Source organism: Myotis yumanensis, unplaced genomic scaffold (assembly GCF_028538775.1).
Source record: "Myotis yumanensis isolate MYYU_CA2020_CCGP unplaced genomic scaffold, mMyoYum1.0.hap1 SCAF_3, whole genome shotgun sequence".
Lineage (NCBI taxonomy): Eukaryota > Metazoa > Chordata > Mammalia > Chiroptera > Vespertilionidae > Myotis > Myotis yumanensis.
In genome coordinates this window covers 111391263-111403892 of record NW_027223754.1, presented here as the reverse complement: position 1 = coordinate 111403892, position 12630 = coordinate 111391263, and the positions used below count along the sequence as shown (strand labels likewise).

The window sequence follows — 12630 nt, the reverse complement described above, 5'->3', positions numbered from 1 at the left end:
GAGGAAGCAGATATTTTGCCACAATACATGAAAAAAGGAAAATCAAAATTTATTATGCCTTTAAATTGAATTATTCCAACAACGTTCAGAATTGGACTTCTACAGGTTATCACTATTACTATAGAATGCATATTTCCTATTGAAAAAATAATTTTTAAAAAAACGATGCCTCTGCAGATCACTTCACTAAACAGAAAAAAGAAATTTAGCTGATAATCTACTTATTATTTTTTTTAAAAAGAGAGATAAAAAATAAATACAACTTTTTATTCTATTCTAATTTATTCAGAAACAAATTAACCAGAAACTATAATTTTAAAGAAATTTATTATGGTTAATAAAGGAATCAATGATAGCAGTTACTTTAATCCCAAATGCATGGTCAGATTTTCTTGGGAGGAGGAGGAGTTATGTATGACAAAGAACACAGACTTACCCTCAGTGAAAACCTAAGGCGAATAATAGAATTAAAATTTTTGAGATCCACTGGATTCACATTTTCAAGTTAATATATATTTGCTTACATGCCATTCTTAACACATTTTCCAACATTTCACTTTTTAATTTTTATCTTTACTCACCATTTTCCTGTAAGTTACAAAAATACAAGCATGGTTTTCCATACTTGTGGCCCTCTGTTAAGAGAGCAAAGAAGACTTTCCTAAAAGTTGAGTCTGCTCCAGAGCAGAGCCCCGGACTAGCCCAGCATCTTTATATATAAAGAACAGAGATTGCCATTGTGCCAATTTGAATTGTGCCAGGTCCCATGTTACCCAAGCTCTCATCTGCAGTTTCCAATATTTTTTCTTATAAAAATAAATACCAGAAAATCTGTAAGATGGCAAAGACTACAATGAATAAGTGGTGCCTGCTGCAGCATCATTAAGACAGCAGGGCACTCATCTACCATCTACCATCTACCACCACATGGCCAGTGCCACTCCCAGCACCTCACCACTTTGAAAATGTGTTAAAAGTTATAAAATATCTCGTCTAGAAAAAGGCTGGCCTGGGCTTCCCAGGGCACAGAGGAATTCAGAGCCAAATTAACAGTCAGTTGTAGACCTGGGATGTAGCATCAAAGTGTGGACACTTCACCAGAAAGTCAGGCACTGCTTTGTAGAAGGGGCACCAAACAGCAAGCCCATGATGGCGGCCAGGTGGCCTGAGTGCTGCAGCCCCTGGGAAAGTGCCCTTCAAAGGGCATCGCTGCTGGACAGGTGCCTTCTGCAAGGAGGGGTGACCCTGAATCCCCCGTGAAGGCTGCCAGCAGGGTCCTGGCAGGAACCGCACTCCCCCTGCAAATAACCGAGGCAGGGCTTCAGGTCACTAAGTCCACAAAAGAACATGCAAACCCATAGAAAAATTTTGTAAGAGTTTATTTGAGCCAAAATTTTTATGACACGCCCAGAGCTAGATCTCAGCAGACTGAGGAAATGCTGTGGAAAATGCAGTTTTGCTGTTTATTTTATGCAGTAGAATCAAAGGAGAAAACATAAGGAAGTTACATGAAATCCATCCATGGCATATTAAGGAGGAGATAGAAAGCAAATGGGGAAGTCTCTAGGACAGGGGTCCTCAAACTTTTTAAACAGGGGGCCAGTTCACTGTCCCTCAGACCATTGGAGGGCCGGACTATAGTTAAAAAAAAAACTATGAACAAATTCCTATGCACACTGCACATATCTTATTTTGAAGTAAAAAAAACAAAACGGGAACAAATACAATATTTGTATTTGCATGTGGCCCGCCGGCCGTAGTTTGAGGACCCCTGCTCTAGGATCAGATCAAAAGCAAAATGGAGACACACATACTTTTACATCGGTGGGGGCAGGAGAGTTAACATTTAACATTTACAGCACACAGAGATGGTATGTGGGCAACAAGATAACAAGAGACGTCTGCAATCTCATGCTCTGGTGCCTGAGGTTATGCCTTCTCAGGGCCTGGAAAAGAAAATTACTCTGACATTTGAAAGGTATGTTATCCTAGATGCAGAAGAACAGTGTACAGGGCTCACTTAAGGCAAAGATTGACCTTTTGCTAAGGAAGCTACAGGCCTGATACGTGACTATCCACGATGACCTGCCCAGTTGGAATTTATGATCAGACCATCCTATGTGGGCTTGTCATGCCTGTCAAGTAACCACCTTAACTTGTTGGGTCTGCTATGTTGCCCTCTTTTTGTTCACATGGGGTACCTGGAGGAATAGGGCAGGGCTGTCAGACAGGGACATACAGTGAACCCCTCCCTGGCCCTGCACAGCCCAGGAGGAGTGCAGCATGGCTGCTCCCCTGCCCAAGGCCCCACACTTTAGTATTGACAACTCATTCCACAGCCAGAAAAAGCCCTCTGAGGGCAGATTAGGCCCATTAGCCTTCAGTTTGTGACCTCTGCTTTTTTTTAAAAGATATTTTTATTGATTTCAGCGAAGGAGAGAGAGAGAGAGAGAGAAACATCAATGGTGAGCGAGAACCATTGATTGGCTGCCTCCTGCACACCCTCTACTGAGGATCGAGCCCCCAACCTGGGCAACATCCCTTGGCCAGAATCAAACATGGGACCCTTCAGTCTGCAGGCCGACGCTTTATCCACTGAGCAAAACCAGCTAGGGCTGCTTTTTTTTTTTTTTTAAGTAAACTTTTTATTGAAGTGGAATGCATGAAGCCAGTAAAGCCATTAAAAAAATTTTTTTAAATAAAACAATATATGGTATTTGGGCTTTTTCTACCATTAAATGTGACTTCAAAATAAATTTCTCTTCTGGTTGAAGTTAATTTTCAAAAACGAAAATAGCCTTTTAAAAGATTATTGCCGAAACCGGTTTGGCTCAGTGGATAGAGCGTCGGCCTGCAGACTGAAAGGTCCCGGGCTCAATTCCGGTCAAGGGCATGTGCCTGGGTTGCAGGCACATCCCCTGTGGGAGATGTGCAGGAGGCGGCTGATCGATGTTTCTCTCTCGTCGATGTTTCTAACTCTCTATCTCTCTCCCTTCCTCTCTGTAAAAAATCAATAAAAATATATTTTAAAAAATAAAAATAAAAAATAAAAGATTATGAAAGCAACATTAACTCATTTTTGAAAAATCTGATAATAGAGACAAGTATAAAGAAGATACTGTTCTACACCTGAAATGAACACAAGCTATATGTCAATTATACATCCATTTAACAAAAAAAGAAGGTGATAGAAATCAAAGTAATCTTTCAGTGAGAGATGCCCAAAGGTGTTAGAATGTAAAGAACCAGATAGCGAGGTCAGATCTTCTGACCCAGTAATAAAGTAACCCTATGTTTGGTTAAAGAATCAGGAAAGTTCTTAAAGTTCCTCCTGCTTGCAAATGTTAGAATTCTAAGAGGAAATGCTTAAAGGATTTCTGAATAATTTTTAGGTCTATAACCAGCAATGACTAATCTATTTTGCATGAAGTTTAATTTTTTTAAATGAGTTTTGAGACACATTTTCTTCTTTTGCGGGAAGAGCTGTTGACTTTCCTAGTAAAAGGAAATTAAGATATACACTACAGTGGTCATTTCTACAGTAGACTTATAGTAAATACAGTAAAAAAAAAATAGTCCTAGCTGGTTTGGCTCAGTGGATAGAGCGTCACCCTGCTCACTGAAGGGTCCTTAGTTTGATTCCAGTTAAGGGTACATGGCCGGGTTGCAGGCTTGATCCCCAGTGGGGGGCGTGCAGGAGGCAGCAAATCCATGATTCTCTCTCATCATTGATGTTTCTATTTCTCTCTCCCTCTCCCTTCCTTTCTGAAATAAATATATATATTTAAAAAAAAAAAAAAGAACAATGCATAGCTCCTAACATCAGAGAAGCAGCATTTGAAATTGGATACTCATGCTGGGAAGTGATAGGATTCTTTTATTATGATTATGACTGGCTGTACTGTTTTGAAAAATGTCCAGAAATTCTTTAACATTCCGCTCCCCAAAGGTATAGCTGAGTGTGGACAGACTAAGTGACGCTTTTATAGCTCAAAGAATGAGGCAAAAGTGACAGGGTGTGACCAATGACACTTGGTCACAGAGTCATGGCAGCTTTTCCTTGCTTTCTCTTGTGAATCACTCACTCTGGGGGAAGCCAACTGCAATGTTGTGAGAACACCAAAGGCCCTACCCAGCTAAGCCACCCCCCAATCCACACAGACACTAAGTAGGATGATACGTTGTTTTGGTTCCAGTCCCTGAGTTTTGAGTAATTGGTTGTGTGTCAGTAAGTAACTATTACACTGGACATACCCCGTGAAAAGGCCACACAGCATCAGACACACCCACAGCAAGGCCACAGAAGAAGCACTTCAGATCTCATGTTGTTTCAGGAAATAACCTAAATTGGAATTATTGTCTTCCTTCATTTTCTGTCTCCCTTATTCTATGTCTGAAGGGCACACACCCAGGTAGACAGAAGTCACAATTTAGAAGAGAAGACATCCATAGTCATTCATTTGTCCATTCAATAAAGACTTTCTGAAAATCTGATGTGTGTCTGACACATTTTCTTTTGAACTACAAATAAAAATAGCTATATTGAGTATGGGGTGGGGATATAGAGTATGAATCTTCTTACAACTTTCATTTTCTGCTTTATTGACCAGTGAAATGATCCCTACGGCTGCCTTTTTGTCCCTAAGCAGATATTCTAGGCCAACCATGTCAAACTCGCGGCCCACAACAAATATTTTTGCGGCCTAGCCAATATAACGATATGTAAGAATCATTTTAATAAAAATTTCGTAACTTAATTTTTACAATATCCAGTTATACATAATTATTAATATCGAACTACAACGTTCGCTAATGACTGATTACTATAATCATGTTGCATTCAATTCCCTTACACGCCTTATGCTCAGGCGCACCATTTCTCTCCACTAATACCAGCAGCGAATATTTTAGCAGTCAATTGCCACGCCATTAGTCTTGTACTGACTTGTTTGGTGTGCGCAACAGGAAATATTTCACTTTCAGAGAACAAGAAAATAGGTTTATTTGTGTTATGCTTGTTAATTTGTGCAGTTATACAGTATCTGGTAAGTTAATGTTCAAGAAAAAATATTAATTTTTATTAAAATGTTCTATTATTTTATGGTAACTATTACTCATTTATTTCAGCCCTTTGTATTCAGCATGTCTCTATTGAAATAAACCTATATTTTTATGAAAATTGAAGCTTTTGTTATTTTGTGGCCCACATAAACCTAAACCTTATTTATTTGGCCCATGTTAGCCTTTGAGTTTGACATGCTTGTTCTAGGCTGCTTGAGCAGTAATTTATAGGAGGCAGTCATGCCATCTGCACCCCCTACCTGGGCAGAGGGTCCGTCTGTATTGCCCCAAGAGGCTCTGTCAACAGCCGCCTGGCCCCAGGGGTGAGCATCTGATGGACAAATGCATGACCTGCCTGAGGCCACCTTCAGTGGAGCTGGTCACCTTCAGTGTGACCTTTGGGGTTCCAGCCCACCCAGAGCCATTATGGGGGTGCTTCCCTCATTCCTCTGCTCAGTGTGAGTGGAAGCCTGCCAGCACCACTCTGTGGACCTTGCAGTGAAGTGGGGCCTAGCTAGTAACATTTTTAAAAGTGTGCTTCCAAGTAACATCTCATTTATGTGAAGCCATCTGTGGATTGGATATGGGCCAGCTGGTCCAGTCCCTTCCATCCTGTCACTATCTGTCTAATAAACACACTTTATCTGCATCACACCATGCATACAAAGTGGAGGAATATCAGGGTTAAACACACTGCTGTTGAGGCGGGTCATGAAAAGTGCTTCTTCAGTCCAAAATACCAACGCCTTGTTGCTGGGCTCACCGATGGCCCCCATAATGTCACGTCCTGGAACTTGAAAATCTGACCTTATAGGCAAAAGAGACCGTAGAAGTGACTACGTTGTAGGTCTTGAGATGGAGAGATAACCCTGTAACCACCAGTGCCCCCGTAAGAGGGGACAAAGGGACATTTGACAGTAGCACAGATGAGGAAAGTGGGTGTTGAGGAGTGCTGCAGCCAGGAGCCAGGGAATGCCACGACCTCCAGAAATGGAATAGGAACAGGTCTTCCCCTTGGGCCTCTGGTAGGAACTAGCCTTGCCAACAGCTAGGTGTTATCCCAGTAACACTGACCTCAGACGTCTGCCCCCAGAACTGTCTGAGGATAAATCTGTGTTGTTTTAAGACACTGAGTTTGTGGTGAGTTGTATAGCAGCCTCAGGAAACTAATACACTCCCTTGGCCAGTATCCCTTACTCAGTTAAGTCCCCCAGGCATGTAGGTGTGGTGCAGTCCCGGTTTCCACCTAGCCCCCCAGCAGATCTTGTGACAGCTGGTCCAAAACTGGCAGAAATTCAAGTGCCATCTGACTGCTTACTTCTGCCTTTCACACCTCTTGATGGGGAACCTCAACTGACCCCTCCTGTTCCTTAGCTTGGTGTCCCCTCCTACCTCATCTCTCAGATCTCATCTCAACTACTTTTAAAAAACTGTATAGAATTAAATGTAGAGATGGTAAAGTCAATGAGAGTGAAGACTTAGTCCTTTTGTGTTGTTTAGGTTTTATATCCATTGAGAATCTTTATGTGTATGGTTACATACACACACACACACACACACATACACACACACACACATACACACACACACACACACACACACACACACACATATATATATATTTCCCCTTAAGTCAATGTTGTGGGCATATAAGTAACATATGATAAGTCTATTTTAAGGTACAGGTTATTGAATTTTGAAAAATGTCTGTACTTGTGTAGCCACCAGTACAGTTTCCTTATCTGTTTTGCAGTCACTCCTTCATTAACCTGACTCCAGGCAATTCCTGTCCTGTCTTCTGACAGTGTCAACTGCTGGGAGATTGTATGTTTGTCATCTTTAAGGGCATCTGGCATATTAACACATCTGGCAATAGGTTTTTCATTTAAAATGTTTTCATGTAAAATGTGTAATTAGTTTTAGAGTTGTAGTTAAAATGTTTAAGAGCATATGACTAAGTTTATAAATGATATTGGAATATATACAAGAATTTGAAAGCTCCTATATTTATTTATAACTTTGATTTATTAGAGTTTTTAAAGAATTGTTTAAAATATCAGAAGAAAATGTTTAAAATAAAAATATTTTATTTAGTAATACTAAAGAATTAAATAAAGTATTGACAGGGAGAAAAGCCTAAACTGAGAAGAGACCTAATCTCATCAGGTTAATTTTTTTTAAAAGACTGTTTGAATTGCATCCACAGTTCATATTCTAGGTGTTCTTGTATGAGAACTCTATGATGTAGCCACTTAAAGATCAAAGAAAGCCAGGGAATATCAGAATATTCCAACTTGCTATTTTTACCTCTCTCTCTCTCTCTTTTTTTAATTTAAGATATCCTTTTGTCAATTTCATGGGGGGGGGGGAAATAACTCAGCAAATAAAATTTAAAAAACTTTTATAGGAGATGATTTCTAATTTAAAAAGTGGATTTGGGTCTGTGAATGTAGTGATGTGTTACCTTTCTTAACTTTTACAGAGTGTGCAGTGCCAACTGGGTGACTGGGCTTCTAAACGCAGGGGTGGAAGAACAGAATTGCCTTATATGTGACAAATTAAAAATATGTGTAAATATCAGAGGTATAGCATTTGGGTTTAATAATAAACATAGGGATAAAAATAATCTTTTACATTAAGAGGAAAATTGTTTCAGTGAAATTTCCAAATAATTAACAGGTTAGAAAAAATAATATCTGGAATCTGGCCCAAAGGAAGAGGCGATTTCTGTTTCTATTGCCATTTGGACGTTTACAATGACGGGTTGAATACAGAGCGACCTTTCTCACTTCTCAGTGGGAGGGAGAAGGAGCCCCACTTCAGGGCCATGGATCCCTCAAAGAGCAACACTGTGTAAGATGAGCTTTCATTTTCCACAAGAATTGAAATCAGAACATTCACCTGCAGAAATCCCATAGGCACTATTGCAGAATTTAATTTCTGTATAAATGACAGGTTTTTCAAGGAGGTGAATCTAATTTTACATCCTACCCAGGCTTTGAGTGGGCCAAGTAGACTGTGGTCAACTAAGTGTGGCCTCTTCATGACATATAGGAATAAAATCCCATTTTAAAATACAAAAACTAAACACAATTATAGTGCCACTCACACCTCCAACCCCACTCAGTATCAAATTGGGGTCCAAAAAGTTTATCATCATTATTAACAGTCTCCAGGGTGGAACCTAAGAATCTGGACAAATTTCACACTCATTCAACGAGCTGCACTTTCCCTGTCTGATAACTGCTATTGCATTTTCTAAACAACCACAGCTTCACTGACACAGTGCGGTTCACACTAGGACTTTCTAGTGGCCCTTCTCAGCTGGGAGAACTCAGCTTCGCTGCCTGAAACCCGAGGATCACCCGTGTGTGATGGCGACCTTCTCTCCCAGGTACCCAAAGTGGCAGTACTTACGCACCAGCCCTGGGAGAACTGAGAAAACAGTCAATTAAATATTCTCTGAGGGGCTTACCTCCCTCTCCTTGTCCATCTGTCTGAGAAAGACTGCAGGACATGTGTCAGAAGTGAGTTTAGCTCAAGCTCAGGAGATGGTCAGCCCATACCACAGCCAGCTGAACACACTAATGAACTAGCTGCTCACATTAATCATAGTCTTTTCATCACACAAGAATCGTCAGAAAATTAAAGGGATTCATAAAAACAAATGGATAATTGACAGTGGACGGTGTTCTGCTGAATAAGAACTACAATCGGTGGCTGTTGGAGGTGAAAAGTGTGATGAGGACCACACTCAGCACCACCACTGCTCATCGGCTCAGACACTGGCTGAGACAGAACAGCGTGTGTGCAGGACAGGAAATTCTGTCATGTTTTAGCCACACTCACCCACACAAATAGCCTTCCCTGTCACAGCAGCCGTCCGTGTGGATGACAAATCAGGCACACGCACAAAATGACACATGTACTTACACAGGGAGTGAACCCACACACTTTTATTTACACTTTAGAAAGTTACTGGGCTGTCCACAAAGAATGGTTAGGAAACATGAAGTTCATTTTCACTGTTAAAAAGGTGTAGTTTATTCATACACCTGTAAAAATAATTTTCCTGGCAGCAGCAGTTAACATTTAACCTCCCATTTTAGAACTTCAAGTATTTGAAAGGCACTTAAGTTTTTCCCTGCTTTTATTTTATTTTGTACCTTCTCATAGTAATTAACTGACTCATAGAGACAAAGTATTTCTTTTAAAATGTGGCCTTCACATGGAATTTCAGAATCTCAAATGACACTACATAGGCTTGCTCTAAGTCTCCTTTTAGTGCAGTTTGGCAAATATCCCAAATGAACTTCAACTCTGAGTTAAAAGTACCAAACATGGATATGGTGAAGTGCAGCTGTGAGCTTCTGGGCTGCCCAGAGGCTCCGGAGAGCTCAGGACAGAAAACCCAATGGCCCCAAACTGAAGTGACCGCGGACACCTGCCTCTTTATCATCGCAGAACAGTCCGCCACAGAGACAGAAACACCTGAGAAGGTGTCCTGGCTCAGGGCTCTTGGGTACCATGAGTATCTTTAAAGGGTATCAGCCCCTGCACACCACTTTGCCCCCATCTCCCATAGAAAGCATTGTCGTCCTCCCCACTCCACCTCCAGCGTTAAGGACAGCAAGCACGGATACAGAAACCTGACCTCTCGGGTGGTCTTCTCCCCCCACTCCAGTGCTCTCTGTCACGCTAGGCTCTCTAGCTGCTCAATTGAAGTGCACTTTGGTTTTGATGCTAGAAAAATGGTCATTATAAAGCTCTCTGGGGAGACCACCACTAGATGGCCAAGTCATTGGGTCTGGCCTGACTGTTGCTGGCCTTACTGGCCTTGCTTGACCATCTGGGGTCTGTGGGCAGCAAAGCGGGCATGTGCATCTCCACAGCGGGGTCACTGCCTGCTGCTGCTCATCAGGAGTCACTTCCAGTCTGCTCTCTCCCAGGAGGCTGCTGTCCCCATTCTCCAACACGACAGATTCTTTGCTGCCGCCTCTGCCCTCCTGAGGGGCTTGCAGGGGGCTGCCTGGAGGGGCAAAGGAGGAAGATGTGGACACAGGTGAGAGAACTTCCTCACAGAATCTGCTGCCCAGGCTCCTGGTTGGCCCAATTCTGCTCTGTCATTATCAGGTGGTGGTTACTATTGTAGAATTTGTCAGGGTGGCCCTTCCCCTGTGTTTGGGAAAGCCCTGCCATGTTGAAGTCTGTTGCTGGTAGAGGGGCCCTGGAATAATGATGATTGTTGCCCATCCCAGGGAAGAGACAGAGAGCATGTAGTAGAAGGGCACCCCAAGTACCAGTGTCTGTGGCCTAGTGGGAGGGGAGTGGAATCACATCCCCAGATATTGCTGCCCCTACCCTGGATTCAACGGTGTCTGGGCCATAGTGGTTGGTCATGCCCTGTTTAAGCTTCTTCCAGCCCAGGTGGTATATCTCTAGCACGTTGAGTAAGAGGGACAGGCAGGCCACGACCAGCATGAAGATGATGAAGACGGTCTTCTCTGTGGGCCTGGAGATGAAGCAGTCCACCATGTTGGGGCAGGGCCACCGGTTACAGTGGTAGAGTGGCTTCAGTTGAAAGCCATAAAGATAGTACTGTCCGACAATGAATCCCACTTCAAATAGCATCTTAAAGATGATGTTGAATATGTAGGTCCGGAGCAGGGCCCCTGCAATGAGGACCTTTCCCTGGTCGTCCCGCACTAGAGGCCGATTCTTCTGGCCATGGTCGCTCTCTCCCTTTGCCTGCTCTTCCTCCCTGCCTTTCTTCTTCTCTTCCATGCGCACCATGTGCAGCACATGCCCCAGGTAGATGAGGGTGGGCGTGGACACGAAGATGATCTGCAGCACCCAGAAGCGGGTGTGGGAGATGGGGAAGGCTTTGTCGTAGCACACGTTCTCACAGCCCGGCTGCTGGGTGTTGCAGGTGAAGCCTGACTGCTCATCTCCCCACACCGATTCCACCCCAGCTCCCAGCAACAAGATTCGGAAGATGAACAGGACTGTCAGCCAGACCTTGCCAATGACCGTGGAGTGCCCCTGTGCAGTATCCAAGAGTCTCCCCAGAAGGCTCCAGTCTCCCATTGCTCCAGACTGCCAGCCTGTAATGGAACATGTTTGTTAATAATCAGGTAGGACAGGTGAGCTCAAGTCCAACCATCTGTCCTTGTACATAAAAGTTGGAATATAGTGTAATTGGGTGGCTGCCCTCCTGCTTCCCAATGTGGCCTGTCCTGCAGAGCTCTTCACACAATGTGTATGTGCACCTCTGTATAGTGTACTCGTGTGTGTACATCTGTATGTGTGTGCATTGTATACTTGTCTATGTGTGTCCTGACACGTGGGTTAAACCAAGGTCTACAGCACCAATATAGTATTGTAGTCACCCTACAAAAGCATGGATTAAATGAGAGAAACACAGGTTACTTAACTCACTTCAGAGATAAGGAAATAAGACCAAGAAGGACAAATGACTTTCCTAAGGGACACGGACCTCTCCCAGCCTCCTAACTCCAGCCTGGCCTCTTCCGGGCTCTGTCTCTGGGCCTGTGCAGCCGCCCAGTTCCTCATCTCACCTGTCCTGCTCACCTGAGGTTAGAGCAATGTTCTCCCTGATTGTGCCGTGCTCATTCCACCTTCATAACTTCTGCCGTATTAATCTGTTACCTCCTCCACTTTTTACTTTCCTTTTGAATCTTTCTCTTTGCAAATGTTACATAGATGGTTCACTCTCTGTGCATCCTTGGGCAGGAGCCTGTGTCTCTAACTGTAAGGTGGGGTCCATGGTCATATGCAGTGAACTGCCTCTCGGGCAGAGGGAAGTAAGACCCGTGGGCCCACTTTGTGAAGGTGACAGTGCTCCTCGGACACAGGGGACCAAGCCTACAAGGTGTCCTCCATGTGGCCTCTGCTCAAACAGGTCAGATGCTCCAAACTGGAACCAAAGACAGCACCGCTGTTCTCATGGCCAGTCTGTGCAGTAAGGAACATGGACTAGGCCGTGAGTATACATACAAGAATAAAGAAAACTCTATCATGTCGAATCTTAAAATGCTTAACAATACTAATTTTTAGGAATTGGTTTAAAGGCAAATAAACAAACAAAACTTTACTCCCTGTGATCTAAAAAAGATAGGCAGATGTTAATCCTCTTTTCGAGTAAACTTCCAACGCTTTGTTTTGGTCATTTGAGCTCCATAGAGAAATCTTAATCTTCACGTATCCTACCAGCCTCCTTGCCCCATATTATAACTGCCATCTGCTCTACTCTGCATGTTTTTAGACATTAACAAGTTTTCATTGCGAAACTTAATTATTGAACATGAAACAACCCACTCTCTAATGAGGGATGTCAGATGTCAGGGAATTATTCTAGGTGACAGCCTGCTTCTCCTCCAAGCTATCAATTCTGACTCCTACACAGACCCCACAGCCATCCCGCTGAGCTTGGAGGGATGCCATCAGCCTCAGACTGTCACAAGACCCCTAACTCTGCCTTCGGCCCTAGCCCCTCCCTCCACCCTGTTGGACATCTGCCTCTGGGACACAGGACAAGAGCCATGGCCA

At 43.1% G+C, this 12630-nt stretch overlaps 1 pseudogene; it reads right to left on the bottom strand.

The window, feature by feature from the left end:
- Positions 1 to 9846: 9846 nt before the first annotated feature.
- Positions 9847 to 11148, bottom strand: LOC139005198 (gap junction alpha-3 protein-like; annotated as a pseudogene).
- Positions 11149 to 12630: the final 1482 nt, after the last annotated feature.